This window comes from Salvelinus sp. IW2-2015, unplaced genomic scaffold, assembly GCF_002910315.2.
Source record: "Salvelinus sp. IW2-2015 unplaced genomic scaffold, ASM291031v2 Un_scaffold1614, whole genome shotgun sequence".
Classification (NCBI taxonomy): Eukaryota; Metazoa; Chordata; class Actinopteri; order Salmoniformes; family Salmonidae; genus Salvelinus; species Salvelinus sp. IW2-2015.
This window is the reverse complement of record NW_019943033.1, coordinates 17,503-30,087: the sequence shown is the minus strand read 5'-3', so window position 1 is coordinate 30,087 and position 12,585 is coordinate 17,503. Positions and strand designations below refer to the sequence as shown.

General features: G+C 43.0%; 1 pseudogene; it reads left to right on the top strand.

Moving 5' to 3' along the window:
* LOC112071431 (zinc finger protein 585A-like) overlaps window positions 1-8,783 on the top strand; it is a 19,640-nt pseudogene extending 10,857 nt beyond the window's left edge.
* Window positions 8,784-12,585: the final 3,802 nt, after the last annotated feature.

Genomic DNA, 12,585 nt, shown 5'->3' with positions numbered 1-12,585 from the left:
TGGGGTTGCGCGTTATGTTAAGGCCTATGGTATCATAACCATTACAGATAACAATCCAAATGGCTGAATTGCCTTAATATATTTATATATATATATATTACACACAGTTGAAGTTCAGAAGTTTACATTTACACTTAGTTGGAGTCATTGAAGACTCGTTTTTTCAACCATCCACAAATTTCTTGTACAAACTATAGTTTTGGCAAAGATCGGTTAAGGACAATCTAACTTATGTGCATGACACAAGTAATTTGTCAACCCAATTGTTTACAGACAGATTATTTCACATTTAATTCACTGTATTACAATTCCAGTGGGTCAGAAGTTTACGATACATAAGTTGACTTGTGCCTTGAAAACAGCTTGGAAAATTCCAGAAAATCTATGTCATTGGTTTTAGGAAGCTTTGATGGACTAATTGACATCATTTGAGTCAATTGGATGTGTACCTCCCAAGGCCTACTTTCAAACTCAGTGCCTCTTTTGCTTGAAATCATAGGGAAAATCAAGACCTCAGAAAAACATTTTGTAGACCTCCACCAAGTCTGGTTCATCCTTGGGAGCAATTTCAAAATGCTGAAGTACCACATTTCATCATGTACAAACAAAAGTACACAAGTATAAAACACCATGGGACCATGCAGCCGGTCATACCGCTCAGGAAGGAGACACGTTCTTGTCTCCTAGAGATGAACGTACTTTGGTGCAAAAAGTGCAAATCATCCAAGAACCAACAGCAAAGGGAAGAGCTGGAGGAAACAGGTACAAAGTATCTCTATCCACAGTAAAACGAGTCCATATATCGGACATAACGCTGGAAGGCCGCCTCAGCAAGGAAGAAGCCGACTGCTCCAAAAACCGCTATAAAAACAGCCAGACACGTTATGCAACCTACCATGGGACAAGATCCTGGCTTTTTTGGAGGAAATGTTCACTGCTCTTGATGAAAACATTAATAGATGTTTGAGTCATAATGACCATCGTTATGTTTGGAGGAAAAGGGGGAGGGCTTGCAAGCTGGAAGAACAACCATCACCAACCGTGAGTACGCGGTGGCAGGCATCATGTTGTGGGGGTGCTGCTGCAGGGGACTTGGATGCACTTCACAAAAAAGGATGGCATCATGAGGGGGAAATTATGTGGATAATTGACAGCAACGTCTCAGACATCAGTCAGGAGTTTAAAGCTTGTCGCATGGTCTTTCCATATGGACAATGGACCCCCACACATACTTCCAAAGTTGGCCCACAATGCTTAAGGACAACAAGTCAAGGTATTGAGTGGACAATCACAAAGCCCTGACCTCAACGCCTATAGGAAAAATGTGTGGGCAGGAACTGAAAAAGTGTTCGTCCGAGCAAGGAGGCCCTACACACCTGACTCGTTAACACCAGCTCTGTTCAGGGAGGAATGGGGCCAAAATTCACCCAACTTATTGTTGGATGCGTGTGGAAGGCTACCTGAACGTTTGAACCCAGTTAAACAATTAAAAGCAATGCTTACCAAATACAGCTCAATTAGTATTGTTTAACTTCTGGACCCACATGGAATGTGATGAAAGAAATTTAAAAAAATGAAAACATAGATCTTCTTCTCAACTATTATTCTTTTGACATTTCACCATTTTGAAAATTAATTGGGGTTCCTAACTGACCTTAGACAGGGAATTTTTAATCTATTAAATGTTAGGAATGTAGTGAAATTATTTGGAAATGTATTTGGCTAGGTGTATGTAAACTGTCCGACTTCAACTGTATGGCCATACTTCCGACTGTCAAACTGTGTGTGTGTGTGGTGTGTGTGTGTGTGTGTGTGTGTGTGTGTGTGTGTGTGTGTGTGTGTGTGTGTGTGTCGTTTATATTATATATATAATTATACAGGTGGGAGAACAAGTATTTGATTGCACTGGCCGGTTTTGCAGGGTTTCCTACTTACAGAAGCAATTTGTAGAGGTCTGTAATTTTTATGCATAGGTACACTTCAACTTGCTGAGAACGCGAATCTAAAAAATACAGAAAAAATCACAGTGTATTGTTTTTTAAAGTAATTATAAGTAACATTAGGTTGTTGTCCAGGTGGGAAAGGGAGCAGTGTGGAGTGTATTGGATGTGTCTATCTGTGGATCTGTGGGGTGGTATGTGAATTGGAGTGGGTCTAGGGTATCCGGGAGGATGCTGTTGATCTGAGGCCATGACCAGCCTATTTAAAGCACTTTATGGCTACCGACGTGAGTGCTATGGGGCGGGTAACATTTAGGCAGGCTTACCTTCCGCTTTCTTGGGTCGGCGACTATTGGTGGTCTGCTTGAAACATGTAGGTATTACAGACTCAGTCAGGGAGTTGGTTGAAATCGTCAGTGGAAGACACTTGCCAGTGTACGCGCATGCTTTGAGTACCACGCCCTTTGGTAATCCGTCTGGCCCTGCGGCTTTGTGAATGTTGAACCTGTTTAAAGGTCTTGCAACACATCTGCTCCGAGAGCATTATCCCACAAGTCGTCCAGAAACAGCTGGTGCTCTCATGCATGCTTCAGTGTTGCTGCATAAAAGCATTTAGCTTGTTCTGGTAGGCTCGGCACGGGGCAGTCGCGGCCTGGGTTTCCCTTTTGTAGTCCGTAATAGTTTCAGCCCCTGCCGATGAAAAGCTCTTACATATTCGATTGAGACACTTTCCAGTCAGGAACATTAGGACATTAGAGGTGGGAAAGGGGAGCTTAAATTATTAGGGTGAGGCATATGGGGATACCAACAGCTTCACTACACAGCAACACTTTAGTATTTCTTTTCTTAGCTTTCAGTAGGTACATATCTTCCCAGGCATTATTACATCCATATACTGCAGCAGGCATGCAAGCAGACTTTTTGGACTTCCGTTGTGCTGTGCTCACTTTGATAGGAGGTGGCATGGCGATCCTTCTTGTGGGCAAGTTATTGTCATTGAAACTTGTCATCAAAAGTTGGCATTCTCTGATTAATGGTGCTTTTTCAAGACAACTGGGAACAAGGTGAATCATGACGTCAGTGAATCTTCAGGCTCGGAGCATCTAAGGAAGGAAGAGGCCAAGTTCCCGACTTGGAATTCCTATCTTGGTTTGGACCGTTCAAAGCGTATTTTTCCCAGTACGGAGCACATTTCAGAGTTCCCAATTGTCTTGAACTCCATTTGAAGTCTGAGATTTCCCCAGTTCTGTTCAAAGCCGGCAGAAGTCACATTGCTGGCTTGACAGCATGGCCAATTTTTTCCAACCTTTTCTGGCTTAAGGTTTGCGTGTGATGTTATATCTTTTAAGCTTGGGAAAGAGGACCCTTAAACTCAGACTTTGGACCACACATCCTCTCCACGGATAGCCTGGCAGGGGAGGCAAAATTAGGGATTGCTTGTGCAACGCTTGCAGTTAGCCACTGTTCCGTCCAAAACCATTCATTGTTGAATTTTGTGATTTCCAACCTTGTTGATGTAATTTACGTCCAATGGCCGATGACCACCCGATACGTTTTATTCTATAATTTCTCTTCATATGACAATGATGAATAGATTTGCCATTAACTGGTTGAGTCGTGATTGATGCGATAACTGTTGTCTAGCTTGCTAGCTAAGATTTTGAAAGTATGATGTTGACATGATCAGTCATTTATAACGTTGATTTGACGGAATTTTTATCTGTGGGCCAATTGACTTTGAGCCTTGGATGGCGTACTTTTTTATTTTATAACTTTTTAAATAAACTATCCATGTTTCTTCCCCAATTTTCGCTGGTATTCCAATCGCTAGTGATTACTGATCTTGTCTCATCGCTACACTCCGCGTACGGTCGGGAGAGATTGCTAAGGTCGAAAGCCATAGCGTCTCCGAAGCACAACCCAACCAGGCCGCACTGCATTTCTTTAACCACAGCGCGCCCTCACAACCGCGGAAGCCAGCGCACCAAATGTGTCGGATTGAAACCCGACTGTACCTGGCCCCCTTGTTAGCCGCGCACTGCGCCCGGCCCGCCACAGGAGTCGCTGCGAGCGCTGATGAGACAAGGATATCCCTACCGGCCACCCTCCCTAACCGAGCGACGCTTATGCCAATTGGCGTCGCCCCACGGACCTCCCGGGTCGCGGCCGGCTGCGGACAGAGCCCTGGCGCGCTGAAACCAGGAGACTCTGGTGGCGCAAGCTAGCACTGCGATGCAGTGCCCTGACCACTTGTGCACCCGGGAGCCGGATGGGTACTTTTTTAATGTTTAAATCTTAAGGCAGCACCAAGGGGGCTTGATCTTATCAAGCCCTCCCTGTAGATTTTTGTGCGCTTTGACGTTGGTGTCCACCCCAATGAGTGACAGAACACTGAGCCAATCACGGTGCACTGGAGAAGAGTACCGACCTAGGCTTCTGTATCTCACGTGTTAATGGCAAACATACTGCAAAAAACAGGCACAAAAAAAACAAAACCAATTTAATTTTTATAGCTCAACCAGGCTCTGCCCACTGCCTCTAATTGACGGGTCGCCACTGCTGCAAATGCACATGTACACAATAGAACAGTCAACGCAATTGACGTTGTTTTCAGACAAAAGTTTGACCAAAAGTAATTTTACATATTTGAAAAAATATTGATCTTGGCTTGAAAAGATGGCGTTTGACATCAATTATTCATGCCCAGCCCATTCAGTCATGCTTTTCCACCAGACCACTGGGAGATTCATTTCATCTTTCGCAAGGACAGTAACCTTAAACACCGAAGGCCAATCTACACTGGAGTTGCTACCAAGAAGTGAATATTCCTGAGTGGGCTGAGTTGTTATTGACCTATAAACATCTGTTTAGGGTGCGGGTTTATTGCACTCGACTGCAACCACGCCTTGCTCTGGCGCCCAGAGGGGTTTTAATGCAAGATCTATGGGGCAAAACCTCGAACATTATGGATTGTCTAGCAATGATCAACAACCAATTCTACAGAGCCCATGATGAATTTTTTTGAAAAGAATAATGGGAGCAAATGGCTGCCACAATCCAAGTAGTGGTGGACAAAGTTTCGAGACCTTATACCCAGAAAGACTCAAAAAGCTGTAAATCGTGCCAAAAGTGGTTATCTAAACATGTATGGGACTCAGGGGATTGCACTACTTATTCAATCAATATATATTCGTTTTCATATTTCTATTTATAATTTTTATTTTTTACAAATGTTCAAATGTTTCTTTCCACTTTGACAGAGTATTTAGTGTAGATCGTTTGACAAAAAAAATGCAATTAATACTCCATTTTATTCACACTTTGTAACCCAACAAAAATGTGGAAAAGTCAAGGGGTGTGGAATGATGTGAGGCACTCATAGACATAGATACATGTAAATAGTAGGATCTTAACTCTTACAGATACTTGTACCTTATAGACATACTATACGTAATAGTAGGATCTTACCTACAGATACCTGTACCTTATAGACATGGATTACGTAATTAGTAGATCTTACTCCTACTAGCATTTACTGTACCTTATAACAAAGATCTGTAATAGTAGAATCTTACTCTACAGATACTGTACCTTATAGCATGGAGACTTGTAATTTTAGAGTCTATACCTCCTCACAGATACTGTACCTTATAGACCATGGATACTTGTAATAGTAGCAATCTTACTCTACAAGATACTGTACGCTTATAACATGAATACTGTAATAGTAGAATCATACTCTACCAGATACTGTACCTTATAGACATGGATTACTGTAATAGTGAATCTTATCTCTACAGATACTGTAACCCTTATAGGACCATGGAGACTGTAATAGTAGAATCTTACTCTACAGATACTGTACCTTATAGACCATGATACTGTAATAGAGAATTACTCTACAGATTACTGTACCTTATAGGACATGCATACTGTAATAGATAGAATTTCTTACTCTACAGATACTGTACCTTATAACATGGATACTGTAAATAGTAGATTCCTTTTCATCTTATGCTTCACTAGTTATTCCATACATGTGTCCCTCCCTTCTCTCGCCGCCATCCAGGTGGAGTGTGATATGGTGGTCATTTTGCTGTATGCCCAGAGGGTCTTGGACTCCATCGGCTGTTCCCATACGGGTCAGACCCCCGCGCTGCCTCTGTCCCCCTGCAGACGGCCTTCGCCTCCCAGCTCTGCCCTGGGGAGCACATTGGTGGCCCACTGCCGGGGGACTCTGGGGAAGGGCCGCCGGCTTTCCACAGAGGTTTCCACTGCCAGGATCTGTGGGAAGGGACTTTGCCTAACCTCCACCTTCAACGTCCACATGAGGATCCACACCGCATGAGAGGCCCTTCGAGGTAAAGGGGGTGGGGAGTTGGAGATGATTGATTGGTTTTGGTGTGTAGGTGCGTTTGGGTGGTTATGCTATGTGGGCACGACTGATCGTTCGTTTTTATGGTTGTGTCTTGTTCCTGGAAGTGATTTAAACACAGTTCTCTACAAGATCAATGATTGTCACATTTTTTAAGCAGAAGCAAGAAAAGGCCGTCTGGACAAGACTTTGGTCGTTGGTTCATGCCTGTGGTTACTTATTATTGTTTCATTTCACTTCTTCCTTCCCCCTGCTGCTCCCCAATGGACATTCACCCTGCCCCACCCCCAAATGGGAAATGTATCATTGTTCCAGTGAAATAATGTATACTATTACTAATAAACTCATCTAAATCATCTCATCTATAAAAAAAATACCAAAGCTGTTGGTTTGTGGTCACCCCAGTAGTTTTATGCCCGCTTGGTGTTCGCTCCCTCCCTCTTACACTTCTCTATGATTAATGAAGTGGGGCTGAGTTAGAACCTGGGCTCCATCTCCCCTCCTGTGTTTACTATTCTGTGGAATCCCAGCACCCAACTGAGTGGACTGCACGGAAAAAGGACAGGAAGGTCCCTAAACACAGGACAACCGGCCTCTCTCTGCTCACTGTAGCCACACGCCCCCAAATTTTTGTGGCAGAACAGCCAGGCTTTCTATAGTTCACGATAACAATGTATCAAAGGCTGTAAAGGGTATTGGTGAGAATGTTCCCTGCGATTCCCTCTGGTATCTACTAATGGTAGGTGTTGTTCTCTGTGGTCACTGTCAGTCTGTACAGACAGGCAGCTAAACACTTGAACTGTGCTGGAACAGATGAAGTCCTTCAGTAGTAGTGCAGCTCTGTTCTGTCAGCTTCTTTTGTTCTGTCTGTTCCCCTTTGTGTCCCTCTTTCTGTTCTTTAATCTTCTACCTACCATGTCCTCTGCCCTCCCTAGATCTCTCTCGCTCTCTCTCTTCTCACACATTGTTTTTCTACCCCTCCTATTCTTCTGCCTCTTCAGCTAGAAGTGCTGTGTCTACTAATTTGGAGAAGTCTTTCAGAAAATATGTTTTCATAAGTTTTCAAGATATCAAATCTATGAATTTTAATGTCCGCTCTTCTCCTCTTGTCCTTGTTCTCTCATTATGTTTTCCAATCCTACCCATCCTTCTCCCCTCCACTCTTCTTCCTCCTCTCTCCTCTTCAACTTCTCCTCCCTCTTTCTTTCCGTTCACTCTCTGCCTCTCTTCTCTTTCTCCTCTTCCCCTTTCTGCACTCTTTCCCCCTCTGTCTCTCTCCTCCTCCCCTCCCCCACTCTCTGCTCTGTCTCCCCACCCCCATGTCCACTCCTCCTCCTCTCTCAGTGTTCTACATGTGGGAAGCGTTTCCGCCAGCTGCCCCACCTCAAGGACCATGAGCGTATCCACAGCGGCCTGCGGCCCTTCTGCTGCTGGGTGTGTGGTAAAGCCTTCTGTGTGGCCGGCCGTCTTACTGAGCACGCCCGCATCCACAGCGGAGAGACGCCCTACACCTGCCACCACTGCCCCTCAGCCTTCCGCTCACGCTCCAACCTCGACAAACACATCCGTCTCCACGACGACGGAACGGATGGAACCACGGCCAACGACGCAGAGGCGGAAGGGGCGAGGGTGCTCTTGTCTACAGGGACGGGGTCAGGTGGCGAGGGGGAGTCGGCGGTGCAGACCATTCTGCTGGTCCAGGCGGATGGAACCACAGAGGGGGTGATGGTGCCGGCCGTGTCCGTCTCAGAGCACTCTCCTGGGACTATGTTCTCTGGGCAGGCTGGGTCCTCCCAGGTGGTGTTCTTGGGTGGTCAGGCCATCTCTGTCCCCTCCCTGTCAGCCATCATGGAGGGACATGAGATCCCCTCAGTCACTGTGGTAGAGGGACAGGATGTACCACACACCATAGAGTTCATCCTAGAGGAGACCATCTCATAGAGGAGACTGTAGAGGAGGAAGAGGGTAGAAAGGAGAGAGTTTGTGATAGAATGTATTAGAGACTGAGACAGTTAGACTGAAAGAGGGTAGGATTTTCAGTTAGTGTTGAGTTAAATCAAGAGGTATAGTTTTTTCTGTTTCCTCAGTGCCGGGGCTATTCTTGTTAAATGGTCCGAAATATTGTTTAATCGACTTAAATGATCTACGCATCTACATATGAATTGATTTTGACAGAGTTTAGTGAAGCACCGGATGTGGCCCTTAAGCTTTGAGAGGTGCTTCTTAGTTTGGAAGAGCAGAATTGATTTTAAATGTTTAAATCGTGCAGTGAAGCCAGTGAAGCAAGCAGCAGTTGTATGGTAAAGCATTTATCCTGTTTATAATGAGAAGTTGATTGAAAAGCTGATTGTAAAAGTATTCCCAGAGTGTGTACCGTCAATATTATTCAGAGTGAGTTTTATCAGGGTTGGACTTGAGTCGCCCATAAAATGTCCTCTGTTTTCTTTTTAATAAAAGGCTTCAGCTTGCACTGTTTCCCCAACGCTTCTATCATTTTATATGGAGGATGACACGTGGTCCTCGCCCTGAAATATCTCACACATCAGATAGGATGGCCTTTATGNCACTGTTTCCCCAACGCTTCTATCATTTTATATGGAGGATGACACGTGGTCCTCGCCCTGAAATATCTCACACATCAGATAGGATGGCCTTTATGGGCCCCACTGTTTCCCCAACGCTTCTATCATTTTATATGGAGGATGACACGTGGTCCTCGCCCTGAAATATCTCACACATCAGATAGGAAGGCCTGTAAATCCACAACGCTCTCGCTTGACATCATCAATATGGACTTTCTGACACAGGTATCCACCAAGTCACAGAAGCAGAGCTCAGGAGAGCAGCAATATGAGATATCCCCATACAAGTCATGTAATTACCCAGGATATTTGTTTCAATGTTTGTCACTGTGTGTTGACGTATATAGATTTAACAGTAATGTTAATATAATGTCTATGACATAAATATGAATAGATTACGTTAATATTGTAATTCGTATGATAAGGAAGGAGAGGATTTATGATGATCTCAGCTGAATGAGGAAGTACACATCATATTGCTGTATCATTATGCAATAGTAGATAGCTAGATATCAAAAATAATGATCTAATTTGTGTTTAAATGGAAAAGGGCTTGATGTGCTAGAACTTTTCCAGTGCTGCAGCAGCTCATAATCGTAATCTAAAGCGCCGTTTATAGAGAACAGGGAGATGAGAAGGACAGGGAGAATAGAGGAAGAGACAGGGAGAGGATAGACAAAGACAAAGACAAGAGGAGAGAGAGAAAGAGAGAGAGGGGGAGAGAGAAGGAGAAATAGAGAGAGAGAGAAAGAAAAAGAGAAGGGGGAGAGAAAAGAGGAGAGAGAAGAAAGGAAAAGAGGGGGGAGAAAATAGAGAGAAAAGAAAGGAAGGGGGAGAGAAATAGAAAGAGAGAGAGAAAGAAAGAGGGGGAGAGAGAGAATAAAGAAAAGAGAAAGAAAGAGAGGGAGAGAGAAATAGAGAGAGAAAAGAAAGAGGAGAGAGAGAGAGGAAAGAAGAGGGGAGAGAGAAGAGAAGGGAGAGAAAGAGGAGAGAAAGAGAGAAAGAGAGCAGGAGAAAAGGAAGGAGAGCATGAAGAGAGAAAACAGAGGTAAATGCAAGAAAAGGAAGCATTCAGATGATAAATGTGTATAACATTAGTTAAATAGGTCAATTATAATAAGATATTTCATAATAAAGGACCAGAGAAATCAGATGAATCAGGAAACATGTGTGGGTGTGTGTAGTCACCCAAAATACTAAGGACTGCAGGCAGTATGCTGACAGAAATATGAGTTCCTACCCAGACTATACTGTTAGTTATTATTACAGCATATAGAACTCATCACCAACAGGGCAAGAACTCATACTTTATTCATCAGTCTATACTTGACTGAATGTAATTCTAATTAGAGACTATCAACTCATTGGCAGAATCCTGTTCTAATTCAAATTCTGACTAATAATGTGTTCTATTTCACTCTGTGATTGATTGATTAATGATATCATTCTAATTTCGTGGTAAACTAATTATCTTTGTGACATTCATTTATCATCATGACACTCATTAACCCATTTAAAGTCAGGAATTCATAAGGAAACCCAAGATAATAAATAAAAATGTTTTTTAAACATTCTCGGTTGTAAAATCACTACAGCAATATTCTAGATGTGATACACTGGCTCTACAGTACGGCATATGGATAATACATAATCATGTCAATGTCTTCAATGCATTGACAGCAACGATGCGACAATGATGCACTTACGTCCTTAACAAAGATAACATCACGTCACCTAAGTAGAGGCTACCTCTTCTCTATTTACCCAGGGTGAATACTATCTTATATATCTGTCCCAGTGCTAAACCCCAAACCCAGGCCGCTCCCTCGCCCTCCACCTGTAATGTCAGCAGGTTCAGGCCCAGCGCTGAACAGGCACATTATCTCTGAGGTCAGGTATTTCTAGTGTTTATGGATGAAACATAGCTGAGAATTCCAGATGTCAAGACAGTACTCAATAGGTGCTGTCAGATAGCAATTTCTTGCACTCTGATTTTTTGGCCACCATGATGTTTTAATAAACATCTTTATTCTGCATTCAAGCCTTAGTTATGCACAAAGATCATATCCCAAACATACTAACCTCTCACCAATAACAGACTTCTGGTTCCTTATCTCACCTTAGTGAGGGTCCGTTAAATTTTCTGAATACTCTTCCCATGAAAGGCTGAAAACAACAACAAACAAAAATCATACTTGGCTCCTATGCTAAAATGAGGCAATTCTCTCCTCCGTTTCCAACACAATCAACAGCATTTCTCATTTCATGTCTGAAAACAAATCAAGACAGAGTGTTTTGTGTGGAAACGCTCCAGTCAGCATTCGCTGGGTGTGCAACAGTTATAAACGGCGCTTTAGATTACGATTATGAGCTGCTGCAGCACTGGAAAAGGTTCTAGCACATCAAGCCCTTTTCCATTTAAACAACCTAAAAAAATACTAGTATATGTGATTTTAGTAAATACATAACATAATCTACTATGATCGTGAGCAGTAATTGAATAGAAAAAATGTTACACATCATTCAGCTGATGATCCTACATAAATCCCTACTACCCTGATCCTATAATTCATAAGACGAAATACAATATTAACGTAATCTATTGATCATATTTGTATGTACATAGACACATATATCGTGCAAACAGTTAGCTCAGGTCTATGACAAACTCCAAATCACAACGACGAACACACATGACAAACATTTGAAACAAACTATGCGCATAGCAGTAATTACGATGAACTGTATAGTGTGATATCCTCATATTGCATGACTCTCCTGAGCTCTTTGCGACTTGGTGAACGAACCTGGGTGTAACAAACAGTCCCGATATGTTGATCGATGCTGCGAGAGACAGGATGGAGACGATTGGATTTACAGGCCTTCCTGATCTGATGTGTTAGATATTCTCAGGCGAGACCACGGTCATCCTCCATATAAAATGATAGAAGCGTTGGGAAACAAGTGTGCCATAAATGCATCCTACTATTGTGTTGAGAGTGATGTTCGGAGGCGCAGAGAAGACCACGGGTCATCCTGCCATTATCAAAAGAGATCGAATATGAGGAAAACAGTGGAAGGAGCCCATAAAGGCCATCCTAGACTGGTTGTGTAGATTTCAGCAGATACGTGTATCAGCGAAAGCGCTCGATACATACTAATAATGAAATGATAGACGTGGGAACAAGTAAGGGGCCGATAAAAGCATCCTAATCTGAGTGCCGTAGATATTTCAAGCAGACCAACGTGTCATTCCTCCATATAAAATGATAGAACTTGGGCAAACAGTGCAAGCTAGAAGGCCTTATTATAAAAAGAAAACAGAGACATTTATGGCGACTCAAGTCCAACCCTGATAAAAACTCACTCTGATAATATTGCACAGGTACACACTGCTGGGAATACTTTTAAATTCAGGCTTTTCAATCAACTTCTCATATAAACAGGATAAATGCTTTACATACAACTGCCTGCGTGTTCACTGGCTTCACTGCACGTTAAAACATTAAAAATCAAGTTCAGCTCTTCCAGAACTAAGAACACCTCTCAAAAGCTTAAGAAGGCCACATCCGTCAACTAAACAATCTGTCAAAATCAAGTTATATGTGAATGCGGTAGATCATTTAAGTCGATAAACAGATTATGTCGACCATTTAACAAGAAAATAGAAGGCCGAGGCACTGAGGAA